This window comes from Perognathus longimembris, chromosome 5, assembly GCF_023159225.1.
Source record: "Perognathus longimembris pacificus isolate PPM17 chromosome 5, ASM2315922v1, whole genome shotgun sequence".
Classification (NCBI taxonomy): domain Eukaryota; kingdom Metazoa; phylum Chordata; class Mammalia; order Rodentia; family Heteromyidae; genus Perognathus; species Perognathus longimembris.
This window is the reverse complement of record NC_063165.1, coordinates 7,124,093-7,140,753: the sequence shown is the minus strand read 5'-3', so window position 1 is coordinate 7,140,753 and position 16,661 is coordinate 7,124,093. Positions and strand designations below refer to the sequence as shown.

The 16,661-nt window shown below is 44.6% G+C and overlaps 2 protein-coding genes across 9 annotated transcripts in view; one reads left to right on the top strand and one right to left on the bottom strand.

Moving 5' to 3' along the window:
- Cryzl1 (crystallin zeta like 1) overlaps positions 1–14,121 on the bottom strand; it is a 46,078-nt gene extending 31,957 nt beyond the window's left edge. The window contains exons 1-2 of one of the 2 annotated variants that reach the window (XM_048346275.1): positions 14,117–14,121; positions 967–970 (exon numbers count right to left, since the gene is read on the bottom strand). The gene's annotated coding sequence lies outside the window, so the exon portion shown is untranslated. Of the gene's footprint in view, positions 1–757; positions 777–966; positions 971–14,116 lie in introns of those variants that run through there. The other variant, XM_048346274.1, reaches the window with a different exon arrangement.
- Itsn1 (intersectin 1) overlaps positions 1,705–16,661 on the top strand; it is a 179,685-nt gene continuing 164,728 nt past the window's right edge. For all 7 annotated transcript variants that reach the window (XR_007210960.1, XM_048346267.1, XM_048346265.1 and 4 more), the window contains exon 1: positions 1,705–1,956. The gene's annotated coding sequence lies outside the window, so the exon portion shown is untranslated. The remainder of the gene's footprint in view (positions 1,957–16,661) is intronic.

Here is a 16,661-nt window from a genome sequence, read left to right as displayed (position 1 = left end):
CCAGGACTGGCAAAAAACAAAACAAAACAAAACAAAACTGTTATTTCTGTAAGTTCATCAGAGTGCCTCTAAAGTTGTTCTGAAGTCCACATAGCAGAGCAGAGAAGGGTTACCTGCAGCGATATGGCTAGCTCCTTGGAATTTGTACTATGTTACACTGCATGATCAGATATGCACAGAAGCCAAGTGCTACAGGTGGTTGCTGAGCACTTGAACGGTGCAGGTTGGAAAATGAGATGCTGTTCTTTCCAGCGTAAAATGCACACATCGGAAGGCTACACACGAACAAAATAGATACAAGTATCATTTTAAATCGAAATCATCTGGATATTTCTGGGTTACACGAAACATAAAAGTAACTTGAAGGGTTTCTTTCCACTTCTTAAATGAACTTAAGTGACTCATTTTAATGTATCTCTTTTGGAAAGACGTTACTTAGGACCTGGCTGCTCCACTACAGTCATGCTAACTAGCATAGGACCTGAGGGCTCGGTGAACCACGCAAATAATCAACCCAGACTGACGGAGATCGCGATTCTTGCTCTAGAATATTCTGGTGCATCGCAGTCATGCAAAGCTCAAATCTAAGGTTGGCGGCGGCCGGGTGCACGCGAAAGACCCGAGCTTGTAGCTTTACTGCTTGCTCGCAGCAGGGAAAGTAAAGGAGAAGAAAGCAGTGGCAGAGGAGGCGGAATGGGGAAAGAAAGCCAGCCGGGTTGGTGGAGCGGGGGGGGGGGGGGGGGGGGGGGGAATCTACCAAGAGTCAGGAATGGCTCGTTCAATGTGTCCTCCGCCCTTCAGCGGCCTTCAGCGAAGGTAGGCCGGAGCCCGAACCGGTCTCCCGTCAATGGTGCAGCGTGAACCACCATCCTCCTCGGGGCTAGACGGTTTCGTCCAGCGACTCTCCATTTTTCCGGCCAAAGTCCCGATTCCCAAGACACACGACACGCTTTGCCCGGAGCTCACCTGCCTCTCGGAGGAGCCTCAACGGCCAGCGCCTTCGGCCACCGCCACCTCGCAGCGATTCCACCAGGACCAGGCCCCTTGGGCCCAAACGGTACTGCTATTGGTCAGATGACCTGTCACTCCTAGAAGTGTGGCGAACGCCATAGCAACGGAGCTGGGAACTACAACTCCCGGTATGCTCCGCTCCAGAGAGACGCGCGGCACCGCCTCAGGGAATACCAATAAATGGACCGAGTTGGATTCGCCCCGAAGGATTCCGCTGCATGCAAATTGGGGCGAAAGGCCACACCCTTCCTCATTCCAACCCTACTCCTACCACCTCCCTCGGGCTGTGTCCTTCCTGGCCTTTCGCTTCACGTTGCTCCCTTTTGTAAAACCTCCCGTAACTTAGGTTGAATGCATCCTAGGTTCTGGCTTGCGCTGCAACGAGTAGATGCACCGAATCGTGGACAAAAAATAATCCCCTTAAATTCCAGACAAGAAACCTTAGGTTACGCCTTCCTGGAGCAAGGCACGGCCTCCCCACAGCCTCCTGATTGGTTTATCTGACTGTCACTCCGGACTCCACAATTATTTAAAGCTCACCCCTCTTTTTTTTTTCCTCCCGCGGCGGGCGGAGCCAGAGGTGGGCGTTTCTCGGGAGGCGTGGCTTCGTTGCGATTGGCGGACCGTTGTCTCCACCCATTTGCGGGCGGAGACGGAGGGATGGAAGGGGGTGGAGGAGACTGCGGAGGGAGATGAGGAGATAGGCGGGAGCGAGGGAGCCAAGGAGGCCGCGGGGAGTGGAGCAGCGTGGGGAGGCCGCGCTGCTTGGTTGCTCGGTAGTACGGCGGCTCGCGAGGGAGAATCCTGAGCGGGCTCCGGGACTGCCGGCAGGCGGGCGGGAGGGGATGGTGTGCGGGGCTGCGGCTCCTGCGTTCCCTCCCCGCGGCGTGTGAGCTGCACTGATTTCGTGTTCGGGGCGGCAGCGCGCACCCGCCTGGAGATGAGGTGAGGAGCGGGCGCCCGGCCGCGGCGGCCTGGACCGCGGTCGGCGCGCGGGGGCGGGCGGGGGTCGGCACGATGGCCGCTCGGGGCTCTGGTCCCCGCGCGGCCCCGGCGCGCGCGTCCCTCGGGCCGCCCTTCACCCTGTGCCGCGCGCCGGCGTGGCGCTCCAGCGCCTGCTGCTTCGCCTTGTCCTTCCTATCCTCCCGGGGGCGTCGGCGGTGGCGGCCGGGAGCCAGCGGGACCAGCGCCCCGAGGCCGGGGCTCCGCGGCGGGCCCGGAGGGGTGGCGTGGCAGGAGGGGGGGGGGGGACTGGGGAGGGGTGAGGATGAGGGTGGCGGCCGCGGGACGGGCTGGGGGTTGAATGGGCGCCTGCAGCCCTGGTGGCCGGCCGAGCAGGCGTTCTCGGGTCTTTCTGTAGGGGCATCGGGGGGGGGGGCGGGGGGCGGACGGTCCTTCCAGGACTGACCTCGCTGCCCTCGATCGCCGGTGGGTGGCGGGCCGGGCCCTGCAATCACCTTCTCCCGGGGAGCCGGAGCTCGCGCGGAGCGGCGTCGCGCCACCCGCCCGTCCCCTTGGCCGCGAGTCCCCGGCTCGCCTCTCTTTTTCCTCTCCTTCCCCGCGTGTCTACGGAATCCTTTCAATGAAGGACAGTCAATGCCGTTTGGCACCCAGTGGTGCTGGCCCAGGCTGCCTTGGATGCTATCTAGCCGAACGCAGCTCTCCCCTCCGGCAGGGTGAGCGCGTCCCCGGGGGTCTGGCGCTTCTGCCTCCCTTCTTTTACGCACGGACTCGATTACCCAAGGCACACAAATGCATTCTCCTCTGGGTTGGAAATGCAGTCCAAATTCCCAGTGGGGGCGGGGGGGGGGAGAGAAGGAAATCAAAAAGGAATAGGCTGTGCCTTCTTCTTTGGCTTCTGCTTGCCTTTGGTTTGGAAGACAACTTCGTAGATTGCATTTTCTGTGGGCAGTCTTTTGTTGTGCTGCAGACCGAAAGGTTTTGCTTTTGAAGAAATAGACTAGCGGCTTGGCTTCTTGGTTGAGTTTGGAGCGTGTGGCGATTTCTTTTTTTTTCTTGTTTTTTGGGGGGGGTGGGTAGCATCTTGACTATCAGAGTTTCCTTTCTAACTTTGCCATCCTCATTTGCTTCTCCGAAAGCAGAAAATCAACCTGAAATGTAAAAATATAAGCTGTCTAGGGGCAGATGCGCTTCTTTTGTGCGTTTGTGCTGGTGCTCTCCTGTTGGTTCTGTGTTCAGAAACGCAGGGACAATAAAAGTATAGATCATAGGCACAAATACGCAAACAGTTGCCACTGGAAGACCGATCAGCAGAGGGATTTGCGAATTCCGTTGAACGGATGAGGAGAAAGGCTCCGAGAGCTAGCTCATGGATTATGTAGTGGACAGGATGTGAGGGCAGAATTGGGGCTGGGAGCCAGCAGGCCAGCTGCTTTGCGTGGAGCGACTCTAACCCTCCCCCCCCCCCCCAAATAAGAGGGTGTTATCTGCTGGGACACCTTCATTTTTTTTTCTTTCTTTCCTTGCGTGTGCGAGTGCCATTGCTGGGGCTTGAACTCAGAGTCTGGGGTTCTCTGTCCCTTAGGTTTTTCCGCTCAAGGCTGGCCCTCCACCACTAGAGCCACAGTTCCACTTCTGGCATTTTTGGTGGTTAATCGGAATGGACTGTCCCTGCTGGGGCTAGCTGACTTCGAACCGTGATCCTCAGGTCTCTAGGATTTCAGGCATGAGCCCCTGGCACTCAGCTGACACCTTGATTTTTAGGAGTTGAAGGATGTAGAAGCTTAAACAAACCTCTCATAGTTTTTATTTCCATTTGTCCTTCTCTGAGAATGAAATACTGTTTTCTTGTTTAAATCTTTTTCTCTTCGACTAGTTTGCTTGAAACATTTTTTAGGGATTTGCTTATAACTAGAAACATTTTTTTTTTAAATGAAATTTCTTGCCGGGCATGCCTCACCCCTGTAATCAATCCTAGCTACTTAGGAGGCTGAGATCTGAGAATCGCGGTTCAAAGCCAGCATGGGCAGGAAAGTCTGTGAGATTTTCATCCTCACTTAACCACCAAAAAAGCCAGAAGTGGGGTGGTGGGCAAGTGTTAGAGTGTTAGCCAGCCTTAAGCAACCGATCTGGGTGACAGTGCCCAGGCCCTGAGTTTAATCCCCACGTCCAACAAAAACAAATTTCTTCAGGATGTTTGTAAACAATCCAGGAATTTCTTAAGAAATTTATATTATGAAACTAGGGACACTGATTTGACATAAAAAATACTTCAAGTACCTTTAGCCCAGCAAGGAGGTTTTCTAATAGTATTTTTTAAATTGTTATTTTTCTAAGAAGCTATTGAAATCAATTAGGATCATAGTACTTAAACGAAACTTGTTATTCTGCCCAAGAGAGAAAATGAACAAATTTTTAATGTACTTTGGAACCTTGTGTATTGTTCAGCTACTAAACATTGTGAAATAGGGCGTAAAGTGAGTGGTAACAAGTTAGTTCCATGAAATGTTTGTCCCTTTTTGCATTGTTTTTTCAGGTGACTAGAAATATTCTTTTTCTTTTTCCTTTCTTCTTTCTTTGTTCCTTTTGTCCTTTCTTTCTTGTTGTTTCTTTCTTCCTTTCCCTCTCTGCATCTCTCACTCCTTCTTTCCTCCCTCCTTTCCTTGATGGTACTGGATCTTGAACTCAGGGCTTCATGCTCACACTTTCACTTGGCTTTTTCACTCCAGGCTGGTGACTCTACCACTTGAGCCAAAGCTCTACTTCATGGTTAGCTTTGAACCATAATCCTCAGATCTGAGCTTCCAGAGTAGCTAGAATTAAAGGCATGACTCAGTCCCCTGGCTTTACTTTTCTCTTAATATTGATACTAGAATTCTGGTATGTTTCATCTTTTCCCCAAATGTCTGGATTGAGGCACATTCTTAAAGTTTCTTAGACGAGATCAATGGGGAGGAACTGATCAATTTCTCTACCTTTTTTTCCCACACAGAAAAAAGGAGCATGCCAAGCATATTCTACCACTGAGCTATACCCGAAGCCTCACAACTCATTTTTTCTATGTGTATGTGTGTGTATGCTGTACTGACAAACCCAGGGCTTTGTGCATGCTAGGCAATTTCTCTGTCACTGAGCTACATCTCCAATCTCACCTTTTTAATTTGCTAAATTTGTGCTGTAGAGAACTACATGAAAGTTGGAATTGAATTGCTCCGTTCAAATGCTGCCACTGAACTGTGAATGATTTTCTCCTGAAAGGAGAACCCCTCACCAAGTGGTTTTTCTCAAAGTCTGGACTTCGTATATCTTATGTGAGCATTTACTGAGGTTCTAATGGAAAAAAATGCTGACTTGTGTCACTCCATTCAGAATCAGACAATTGGAACTGGGGTCTTGGAATCAGTATTTTATATAAGTTTTCCAAGAACTTTTTCTTGAGCTATAGCAAAGTTGGAAAACCATTGGCATGATGCTTCTTTCTCACAGAACTTTCCCTAAGACCATTCCCTGCAGTGGATAGCCAGTTTGTTCCAGTGGCAGTTTTATGTCTTGGCTGCTAATGCAAAAGTACTGACTGTATTCTTCATCTGTGGTATTGTTTCTATGATATGTATTTCAGAAGGATAGAGGCTTTGGTTTATCATGGTATCTCTGTGGCCTAAAAGAGTGCCTGGAGGAGCTAAATTAAATATTTGTTGAGTAAGTGCTTAAGCTTCATTGCAGTTAAGGCCAGTTTTTTTAAGCCTTTAATTGCCAAGTTTATTGCATCATGTATTAGTCATTAATTTTGTGAATTAGGAGCAATAAGAGCTATACCTAGTCATTTCTGTTAGCTTGATTGGTTTTGAGAGTCTCCAGCTCAGAGTGTTCAAAGTAATAAAATGTTGGCTTAGACACTCAAAATATAAGTTAAGCATGTAGTAGTACTTATTTATTATCATTGCAGTTTTATAAACTATGATAAACTCATTATGGTTTATGATGTTACATATTAGTTTCCAATTGGTATGCCTTCTAATTTCACTCATGCTAATAAGGTATGATCTTGGGCTGGGAATATGGCCTACTGGTCTGTCTCTGAATTTGTCTGCCATGCTGGCTTTGAATTGTGAGTCTTAGGAATTGGTAGGATTATGGGCATGAGCAAGACTTTTGGTATGTATTTCCAATTTGCCACTTAGGAAGGTGATGGTAGTTTACACTATTACAATGGTATATGAGTGTTACAGTCTCCCTGTCTCTACCCCACTTTTTGGTATAATTTAACCAATGACTGATTGTTTTTAGATCTGTTTAGGTCTAATTGTGGTTATGTTAATATTCTTTTTTTATTTTTTTGCCAGTCTTGGGGCTTGGGACTCAGGGCCTGAGCACTGTCCCTGGCTTCTTTTTGCTCAAGGCTAGCATACTACCTCTTAAGCCACAGTGTCACTTCTGGCTTTTTCTGCTTTTGTGGTACTAAAGAATCGAACCCAGGGCTTCATGCATGCTAGGCAAGTGCTCTACCACTAAGCCACATTCCCAGCCCAATATTCTTTTTTTTTTTTTTTTTTTTTCCAGTCTTGGAGCTTAAACTCAGGGCCTGGGCACTGTCCCTAAGTTTCTTTTCTCAAGGCTAGCACTCTACAACATGAGCCACAGCACCACTTCTGGCTTTTTCTGTGTATGTGGTGCTGAGGAATCAAACCTAGGGCTTCATGCATGCTAGGCAAGCACTCTACCACTAAGCCACATTCCCAGCCCCCAATATTCTTTAAATAACTAGAGCAGTTGAGGAAGTAGCTTGGTAGAGAGGTTACTAGGATATCTACTGCATGAGAGCAAGAAGAGTCATCAGTGTTGTTTCTGTGTCTGTGTGTGTACACGCGCATGCACACACACACAAGCTATTGGCTTGAACCCAAGGCCTAATTCTTAATCTCAGCTTTTTTTTTTTTTTTTTTTTTTTTTGCTCAAGACTAGCTCTCTACCACTTGAGCCATAGCTCCACGTCTGCCTTTTTGGTGGTTAATTGAAGATAGGAGATTCACAGGGCTGGGCTGTGAACCATGATCCTCAGATCTCAGCCTCCTGAGTAGCTAAGATTATAGGAGTGAGCCACCAGTGCCTAGATTTTTTTTTTTGTTCGTTTCTCCAGGTCCTAGAATAGTGCCCACCAAGTGAAGGAGACTCATTTGTTGGCATGTCGCATGGATAACAGTTTAAGGAAGGACCTGAGAGCCTGAAGACCAGAGGACTCAGAGGGGAGGGAGGAAAGAAGTGTGGGCTTGGACTTTGGTTAGTTCCTGGGAAGTAGGAATCTAATGGAAGTTTTTTTTCTTTCTTTTTTTTTTTTTTTTTTTTTTTTTGGCCAGTCCTGGGCCTTGGACTCAGGGCCTGAGCACTGTCCCTGGCTTCCTTTTTGCTCAAGGCTAGCACTCTGCCACTTGAGCCACAGCACCACTTCTGGCTGTTTTCTGTATATGTGGTGCTGGGGAATCGAACCCAGGGCCTCATGTATACGAGGCAAGCTCTCTTGCCACTAGGCCATATCCCCAGCCCTCTAATGGAAGTTTTAAGGATGTGATTTCCTTTTGTTTAGGAAGTTCACTTGAAGCTTCTCCAAGGGGAATGGATTAGAGCAAGGCAAGGGAGAATGTTACTGAGTTGGTTCCATTTTTAGTTATCTATAGATGTTGAATGTTGACATTCTACCTAACTTTTTACTTTATCTTCATGATGACTCCTTGGAGTCTGAGATGAATGATGGTTTGTATAAACTTAAAGTTCTAGAACACTCCATAAAACCTGACTTACAATGGCTCATCGTGTGTGTGTGTGTGTGTGTGTGTGTGTGTGTGTGTGTGTGTGTGTGTATGTTTGGGCCTGGACCTTGAACTCGGGGACCTGGGCACTGTCTCTAAGCTTTTTCACTGATACCTAGAGTTCTACCACTTGAACCACAGCTCTACTTCCAGGTTTTTACTGGTTAATTGGAGATAAGAGTCTCACGACTCTGGGTTGGCTTTGAACTATGATTCTTTCTTTCTTTTTTTTTTTTTTTTGCCAGTCCTGGGGCTTGGACTCAGGGCCTGAGCACTGTCCCTGACTTCTTTTTACTCAAGGCTAGCACTCTGCCACTTGAGCCACAGCGCCACTTCTGGCCATTTTCTGTATATGTGGTGCTGGGGAATCGAACCCAGGGCCTCATGTATATGAGGCAGGCACTCTTGCCACTAGGCCATATCCATATCCCCAGCCCTGAACTGTGATTCTTAAATCTCAGCCTTCTGAGTAGCTAGGATTACAGGCGTGCATGATCCACTGATGCTCAGCTTTTTTTTTTTAATTTATTTTTTTTGGCCAGTCCTGGGGCTTGGACTCAGGGCCTGAGCACTGTCCCTGGCTTCTTTTTGCTCAAGGCTAGCACTCTGCCACTTGAGCCACAGCGCCCCTTCTGGCCGTTTTCTATATATGTGGTGCTGGGGAATTGAACCCAGGGCCTCATGTATATGAGGCAAGCACTCTTGCCACTAGGCCATATCCCCAGCTCCGATGCTCAGCTTATCTTACCTTTTTTTAAATTTTTAACTTCAGTAGTGTGAAAGTGACATGCAACAGGAGTAACTGTACATGGAATTTTAACTAATGTTCTTCTCCTGGCCTGGTGATAGGCAGTTGGATCTGAGATGCTGGGCAGTAACTATGACCCACAACTCTTAGTGAACTACCCCTGAGTACAAGCAGCAAATAGATGGTACTAACTGTGTGCTATGTTACCAAGCTCTGATGTTGTGTTTTGTTTTGTTTATGGTACTGTGGTTAGAATTCAATGCCACCTACCTTGCTAAGCAGGCCTGCTTCTAGTAAGTTATGCCTCCAGTCCTATTGTTGTTGGTATTTTGTACTGGTCCTGGGGCTTGAATTCAGGGCCGGTGCTATGTCCTTGAGCTTTTGTGTCCAAGGCTAGTTAGTGCTCTGCCACTTTGAGCCACAGCACTATTTCTGAATTTTTGGTAGTTAATTGGAGATAACAGTCTGATGTCCTTTGCTGTCTGGGCTGGTTCAAGCTGTGATCCTCAGATCTCCTGAGTAGCTAGGATTACAGGTATGAGCCACTGGAGCCTGGTCTTGCATTATTATTTTATATTAAGTGAGAACAAACTTACTTAACTATAAACTAAATTGAGATTACAAATGTAGGTTTTTGTTAGGAGATATTTTCTGTTTTCTTTTGTTGGTGAAATGTATGGAAATGAATATTTAAGATAGCCATTTTGTAAGTAGAATGTCCATAGAAGCGGTTGTCTTTGAGGATGATCTGTTTTGTAAAATGCTGCGGCTGTCTGCCCAATCTGGAGTGTTAATTAGTGTCAAAGGGAGGGAAATCCTGCAGTAATTGTAACCTTACATTGCTCTTTAGTTCAGTTAATTTTAAACCACAATCATTATCCGTTATCTGTAGTTGTTTTGATCTCATTAGATGAAGTGTTATTATAGTTGTCAGTTTGTAATTTAAAAAAACATGTTTTTTCTTACTACAAAAGCAATATATGCTTACTGAAGAAAACTTTTGAAAATACAAAGAAATAAGACCAAAAGCTGCCCCCCCCCCCGAATTACACCGTCCAGTAATAATGACTGTTCATACACTGTCAGGGCCAGCATGCTCAAATTATACAATTGGTGCCTTGTAGGCAGCTACTCAGTCTGGAAGACATGAAGGCCCATTAAGGCGCCCAGTGCCAAGCAGTCCATTCTTTTGTAAATCTAGGTTCTAGGTGTAGGAGGGTCATCCTGGTGCTACTTTCTGTAGTTTCCATGAAGAGATAGAAATCTAGAAATATAGGTTTAACATGAAATCTCTCCATTTTTATGTAGGCCTCAATTTTTATTGATACTGACAAGTTTATCTGAGGGCTGAATTTTGTTTTTGCTGCCTTGCCAATTTGTACATGCAGATTTGTAGCCTGTGTTTTTCACTTCTCATATAGCAAATATGTTGGCAGCCTTTTGTGATACATTGTATGTTTAATCAGTCATATTGCAGGATATGTTTTTGCTCTAATAAAGTCAAATGAAACTCTTGGATTGAAATATGACTCCAAAGGCTTAATAATGCATTGTTCTTCAGTGCCTTCCCCTTGCACATAGGAAGTACCAGTTTCCTTTCTAGTACTGGGTATAACCCTCTCAAACAAATTTGAGCTAATTTAGTTGTTTTAATTTGCTTTCTGTAGTACCTGTGAGTTTGACTATTTATAGCATATTTACTAGCTGAAAACACATTTATTTGGTATCAGCCATCTTACTACTTCCAGTAGTGTTTTGGTCATGTATCCAATGCTTCTCAATCTTTTTGACAACCAGGTAATATTAATACTGCATTAGTGCTAATAGCTAGTACCCATTGCAGGTATACCACAAAGCTGAGGGTATCAGCGCCTTAGGCACAGTCATCCATGGAAAGTGGGGGGGCGGGGAAGAGTTTTGGTTGTAGATAATGGCTCAGTAAAAGAGTTTATGCTTGTGTGCCTGCATTGTTTCTAGGTATGTAGCCTTGAACCAAAACAGAACCTCAGCCTTCTGAGACTTTATGCTTTTTTTTTTCCCATTTCTCCTTGGATTTTCATTTCTGAGAAAAAAAATGTACATATTTCATATACACACATATTTATCTATATATGTGTATATATAATCTATATCTATAATATATGCTGCTAGGGATTGTACATTGGCACAGGAAGTGTTCTACCACCACTGAGCTGTGTCTCCAGCCTGATTTATGTTTTTATTATCATGAACTACTAAAATGGTAGATGTTTGTGCATTAGCACCCTTTAATTTCTTAAATCCAGCAGTTCTATTAAACAATCGATTCTACTGACTACTGCTTTATTTTAGATTTAAAAAGCCGGGACTGTGTAATTAGAATCACAAGAGTAGTATCTGTTTGACCTTAGCTGTCCTCTCATCCAGTCTCTCTTCAAGCCTCTTCCTCCCCAGAAAAGATTCAGTCATAAGTTGAAGTCAGGTTGGATACTTTTCCAAGCTGGCTAATCAGCCTCCCTTCCCTAACTAGTTTGCAGTTAGATCTGATGAGAATGATGTAGGCTAATATGTCAAAAGCCATAGGTAGAGAATTGGAAGTTGCTAGGCGAGGCGGCTCAGGCCTGTAATCCTAGCTACTCAGGTAGCTGAGCTCTAAGGATCATGGTTCGAAGATAGCCCAGACATGAAAGTCTGTCAGACTCAAAGAAAAGCTGGAAGTGGAGCTATGGCTCAAGTGTTAGAGCACTGCTTTGAGCAAATAAAGAAGCTCAGGGACTCAGTCCCCAAGTTCAAGTGCCAGCACTGGCACACATAGGTACAAAAGAAGAGAGAGAGGGAGGGAGGGAGGGAGGGAGGGAGAGAGAGAGAGAGAGAGAGAGAGGGAGAGAGAGGGGGGGCGGCTGGGAATGAAGCTCTCGGTTCCATTCCCCAGCACCACATATATGGAAAACGGCCAGAAGGGGTGCTGTGGCTCAGGTGGCAGAGTGCTAGCCTTGAGCAGGAAGAAGCCAGGGACGGTGCTCAGGCCCAGAGTCCAAGGCCCAGGACTGGCAAAAAAAAAAAAAGAGAGAGAGAGAGAGCGCACATGCACTGCTGTGTCTGGGACAGAGAAAAGTTGTTTATGGAGAGAATATAGTGAGTACTTAGGGAGAAGCAGAGGATAACTGAATCTTGGACAGCTTAAAGCTTTTCTCTGCCTTTTCTATCTGGGTCAGCTACATTCTTGTTTCTGAGTTGTTAAGATTATCTTTCTCCTAAGAGTAGATAATTGAAGTTGGTGTCTATTACTGTGATCTAAACTTTCTACTTGTTTTTCAGTATTGTACTCTTTTTATAATACAAGTTAGCATCCCTAACCCTAAGATCTGAAAATTTCCGAAATCTGAAATGCTGAAATTTTGACTACTGACGTTCTCAAAAAGTTTCAGCTCTGGAGCTTTTTTTCTTGAGAGTTGCTCACTTGATAAGGTCTGTGCAAATACTGTGCAATCCAAATAAACGTCAAACTTTGGAATACTTCTGGTCCCAAGTATTTTGAATAAGGGAGATTTAACCTATGATACTTTGTTGTGTATTTCTTTACTATTGTCTGCTGAAGATATGAATTTGTTATTTTCTCCATAGAGCAATATATAGACACAAGCAAAAAGACTTTTGTCCTGCACACTGAGCTGTGTCCTGCTATGTGTTCGTCTTCAGCTTTCTCTCCATTCCTCACAGACATTGTACCAAATTCCGCCTCTTTCCTCAAGTCCCAAGATCCTCCACTCTCAGGAAGTGACTGCCTTCTGCCTGGGCCTGTTCCCTGCTCCCAGGTAGCTTGTGAATTCATCTTGCACTTAGTATTTGCTTCTGGAGATAAAAGGCAGGAGGGAAAGGTAGGTGACTCTTTGCTTTCCTGTGTGTGAGATGCTGTTCTCTTCTTTTTTCCTCTGAAACTTTGTGTCCTTCCCTTGTGTGTGTTCCTGTCAGCAGCTCAATTGCTGTATGGTATGTGGTGTAGTAGAAACTAGGGGGGGTCCTTGACCTTACTGTGTTTGTATTCTCTTGGAGCAGACACACAAACCCATAAATAAATCATTCCCAGCTGCACACTAAGTCCTGTGCAGAAACTATTCAAGATTACCTAATGCAGTCAGAGTCTTGGGAAGGTGTAGCATCTCTGACACAAAGTACCTAAGGAGTTAATCATGGGAGGGAAGAGCTTACCTGGCAGAAGGACCAGCATGTAGACAGCTTCTATGACTTAAAAGAGCACAGTTTATTTGGCAAGGCTACCAGGACTGGAGACAGGCCATGAGATTGGAGAGGAAAGGAGCTAGACCATGTAGTACCTTGTCGACATGAAAAAGGGCTGGGGCTAAGGGACTAAACTATGATGTTCCTTTTCTGTCTTTGTTCTTGTGTTGTGGACCTTTTAAAATTCCTGCTTAGATTTGCCTTCCCTGAGATTCTGCTCCCTCTGATTATTACCTTATCTCCAGTTTTCCTGGAATGTGCATGTTTCTTGGAAGAGCAGTTCATCCTGGGTGTGTCCGAATGAGGGCTGGTCTAGAGGAGCCAACCACACAACCGCAAGATTAGATTACCATTGCCTTCCACCACTGCTATCTCTTGGGGAGAGAGAAGTAGTAGAGATTGAGTTCAGTCACATGGTCAGCAGTTTTACTAGTTCTCCCACTTACTGAAGTTGTAAATGATAAGTCTGGAATGATTAGGTTTGACAAAAACATTTGACAGAGCATATTTGGTCCTCCCTCTTGAATACCCGCATATACAGAAAATGAAAACATGGAAGCTCCTCTTCGCCGTACTTCGTCCTGCGAGTCTGTTTCATTCTGCTGTTGCTCAGTTGTATAGTGTTTTCCTGAGATCTATGACTCATTCTTGTGAACTACTGAACTTGAGGAAGGGACGTTGTGAGACCCTCTGAATTGGTAGTCAGCCTGGCAGAAATTCAAAGAACTCGAGGTTATGAAAAACACAAGAACGTGAATGTCTTAGGACTGAGCTGTTATCTTGTGGGTCATGCTAACCCCAGTAGTGTTGGAAGTGGATTAAATTGGAGAACACCTACTTGGTGTCAGAGAATGGCTCTTAGACAACTGGATTCATGCTAAGTCTAATACCAGTAGGCCCAACAGGTGGACAAACAGTTATAGTGGAGCCATGTATGCCAGTAGCCTGGATTGCCTCTGGTTCTGAAATTGATTGCTTGATTCTGTCAGTTCTTCATCAGTTTATCCTTTGATAGTCCCACTCCCCAGGTCTTAATCTAGCCTTTATCATTTTCTCTTTACCTTGTTCCTAATTACTGCTGCTTCCAGAATAGCCTGGCTTCCCTGGTTACTTTGTTTTACATATATAATATTGCCAGAGGAACCTGCTACTGATGTGTTGCTTCAAAATACTATAGTCTTTCTTTGTGGCTTCTTTTCCTAAGATGTCAGGTCTCAAGCTTGTTATTTTTTCCCCTTTTTAATCTTAATTTTTATTGTAAAAGTGATATACAGTTACATAGGTCAAGTAATGAGTGCATTTCTTTTGAACAGTGTCACCTCTTTCTCAAACTTGTTAATGTGAGGTTTCTTGTATTCATATGTGATTTGAGGACCCCCAAGGAGCTTTTCTTCATTTTGTTTGTCACGGTTTGTCATATGAGACGTTGAAACTGACAGATTAGCAAAAATATTCATTAACTAATTTATTTTAAATAGCTATTGTAAACCTATTACCTGTTAACATAAACAGTACTTTAATGAAAACTTTGTAAAACAGTTTAGTGATAACAGTGTCGTTCTTGCAGTTTCTTTCAAGTCTAGCTTGATAGAGGGTAACTGGATTCTCATATCTGCTTTTAAAGTCATTTTGTTGCAAAATGTTATTTTGCTTGAAGTAATTGAAGAAAATCTGACCTTACACAGATATGTAGTTGGAAAAAGCAGGAGTCTTTTAATGGTATTTGTCAGAAAGTTGCTGCTATTCAATATTGCATACTAAAACTTGACTGTGGCTAATTTCTTAAAGGTTACTTGAAGTATGGTATCAGAAATTATCTCATTGAAGGTTTCCTACTCTGTTACGACAAAATCTGTCTGTCTTAGACTTTGAGAGGTCATTTTACCCCTGTGTGGCCCTATTGCATTAGTCATTTGAAAATAATAGTTTATTGAGTTCTGTAATCTTCCAAGTATTGACACATTTTGTTAAATAATACCATCAACCATCTTACTGAAAGAGGCTTTAAGTGTTAAAAAGCAATCCAGCTCACAATAGCAGACATTTATTATAATAATTTTTGCCCAAGAGCTCATTTTATCATTAGCAGCAAGTACTATTTTTTTCTTTAAGCAACACACTTGCTTCATTTTATTTATTTGTTTGTTTGTTTTGCCAGTCCTGGGCACTTTGCCAGGACCTGGGCACTGTCCCTGAGCTTCTTTGGCTCAAGGCTAGCACTCTACCATTTGAGTCCACAGTGCTCCTTCTGGCTTTTTCTGTTTATATGGTATAGAGGAATCAAACCCAGGGCTTCATGCATGCTAGGCAAGCACTCTACCGCTAAGTCACATACCCAGCCCCTTGCTTCATTTTAGAGAAATGACCAAAAACCCAAGTTCAAATGCAATCATGGTTTTTCTGCTGTCATCATAACTGACAAAATAAAAATTGTGGTCAGTAAAAAAGGTGGATAGTTCTGCTTGCAACTCAAAGGATTGCACAATTGTCCTTCCTTAGGATATCTTTATAATTCCATGTACCATGTAAATGCTTTATATTACCTAGCCATGAGTATTAAACATATGTATTTAAGGCCAAGATTTAATGGAGTATTAATTTTCTGTGACTCATCAAAGACATTCTGATATGAAAATGGATTTTAACAAATCTGAAGATCAAGGTTTAGAGCCAGCCGGGGCAGACAAATTGGAGAGACTCTTACCTCATTGAATTATAAAAAGACTTTAGTGGGAGCGTAAGGTCTGTGAGTAAAAAAGCCAAGTGAGAACTAGAGCCTGCGTCAAAGCTCGAAACACTCTCTCTCTCTCTCTCTCTCTCTCTCTCTCTCACACACACACACACACACACACACACACACACACACACACACACACACACCAGAGAAGTGGAAATTGAGAAGATTTGAGAAGATCACAGTTCCAGGCCAGCCTGGGCAAAAAATTAGCAAGACTTTTATCTCAACCAGTACAAACTGGGTGGGGTGGCATATTCCTGCAATCCTAGGTATGTAGAGTGCATAAATAGGATTGCAGCCCAGGGCAGATGAAGATCCTATTAAAAAAATGCTGAAGCAAAAATGGAGGGTGGGGGTGGAGGCTGGGAATGTGGCTTAGTGGTGGAATGCTTGCCTAGCATGCATGAAGCCCTGGGTTTGATTCCTCAGTTCCACATAAACAGAAAAAGCCGTTAGTGGCACTGTGGCTCAAGTGGTAGAGTGCCAGCCTTGACCAAAGGAGTTCAGGAACAGCACCCAAGCCTTGAGTTCAAGGCCCAGGACTGGCAAAAAAAAAAAAAAAAAGAAGGAGGAGGAAGAGGAGGACAAGGATGAGGACAAGGAGGATAAGGAGGAGGAGGAAGAGGAGGAAGAAAGAAAGAAAATGATAACAGCTGGGCACTGGTGGCTTACACTTGTAGTCCTAGCTATTCAGGAGTTGGAGATCTGGGGAACAAAGTTCAAAGCCAGCCAGGGCAGGAAAATCTGAGACTCTTATCTCCAATTAGCCACCAGAATAATGGAAGTGACACTGTGGATCAAAGTGGTAGAGCGCTAGTCTTGAGCAGAAGAACTCAGGGACCAGTGCCCAAGCCCTTGAGTTCAAGCCTTATGACTGACCTCCCCCCCCCCCCAAAAAAAAGACAGTAACTACAATTATAGTTTTATTCCATTGCTGAGGTGGTTGTGTTTCTAATCATCATTATTTTTGTATTAGTGTACATATAAACAGGGAAAAGGGCAAATGTGTAAATCCTATTGTGACAATGACTTGGGCTTTGCAAACCTCCTGAAAGAGTGTTGGAAGGTTCTGGAACCCAAGACACGCCTTGTAATATAAAATCGCCTTTGCATACGCTGTAGTCGTGCTCCTGTTCACCTGTCTAGTTTCCTTTTCTGTGCTATCATCTGTGTCTCACAGTTT